Below are 1570 nucleotides of genomic sequence, written 5' to 3'. Positions count from 1 at the left end.
TATATATATATAACAAAACAGGAACGTGGGAAATATTTTGTATCATTTATTCTCTATTACACGTGTTTCATTTACTAATAGGAATTACAAAGATTTACATGTTATATTGACTTGTAAGGAATTTCCTATTAAAAATTCGTCAGACAGAAAAAGTTGTTTATAATACAAAAATATATTTGGACGAAGTGCTTATATCTGGATACTCATCAGGAGCATCACAGATATCCCTAGTGAAGGAAAGAGAAACATAGATATACACACATACGTGCGCAGGCATACATGCACATATATCCTAAGCATATAGACATACAGTAAATATGCCCAAATACACAAACAAACACATACACACGTAGTCATAAGTCCACATGGGATTGCTTCTCCAAGAGCCTAGTTGCAGACCAACTATTTTATCCTGTTCTTGTGCATGCCTGATATTCTTGCAGTATAATGTCGATCGTTTCTATATCCGAAAAGTCCGACACCATGACCGTGTCGTCGACTGTGAATGGCCCTCAAGGGTTCAAAAGCCAAAACATAAAAGCGAGAAGAGGAGGCATTCTTAGCGAACCGAGCGTTCAATACTGAAAGTTTCCGAGAGATGGCCTTTTAATTTGACGACCAGGCCGATTCTACAATACATTAGACGGTTGCCAAATATAGTAGATAGTTGCCAAAACAGGAGCCAACAAGTCAGACATGTGGAAATATAGTTCACAAGGCAGATCATCCACTCCTGGTGATTTGTGTCCCACACAGCGGCTCAGGACATCTGCCACTTCCTCCACTGAAATCGGCTTCTCCCAACTCCCGATCTCTTTCTCCAACAGGGGCGGCATACCACCGAGATACGCCTCAAAGCCCTCAGTCTCAAGAACGCTACTCCTGCTACCGAAACACTGCGCTCATCTACTTGGAATCGGAGAGCACATGGCCGTTGCGGTCCATCACTGACTGAATTCTAGATTTATTTTCATGTTGTGCCTCCGCTACCCGTCGAAGAAATGGTAGAGTGTCATTCTCGCCGCTAGCACATCATTTGCTATCCTACTTCTTTGTGCTTCTTCTAAGCTACTAAATAGTTTATTTTCTATTTTGTTGTTTTCTAAAGCAATCGCTTTGCTAAAACTAACTGACGCCACTCTGATTTTCCTTTTTAAGGAGCCCCACTACTTGTTGTTGATATACTAATTAAAATGGATACTATATCCATTCTTGGATATACTAATTAAAAAAGTAAACCTAAAAATAGAAACGGACATATTTTACAAAACCACAGACGCCAAACAATATCTACTATTTGATTCATGCCACCCAAGACACACCAAGACAAACATCCCCTTCAACCTTGCAAGAAGGATATGCACAATAGTGTCAGAACAAAATACTAGAGACTACAGACTACAAGAACTCAAAAACACACTAATTGACAGACACTACCCAGTTCAACTCATAGAGGATGGAATCAGACGTGCATCACAAATTAACATAGAAAACTTAAGAAAAGTTAAACACAGCAACACACATTCCCCGAAAATACTGCCGTACATATCCACATACAACCCCAGAAACA

This window comes from Octopus bimaculoides, chromosome 8, assembly GCF_001194135.2.
Source record: "Octopus bimaculoides isolate UCB-OBI-ISO-001 chromosome 8, ASM119413v2, whole genome shotgun sequence".
NCBI lineage: Eukaryota > Metazoa > Mollusca > Cephalopoda > Octopoda > Octopodidae > Octopus > Octopus bimaculoides.
Note: the sequence above shows the minus strand (reverse complement) of the source record.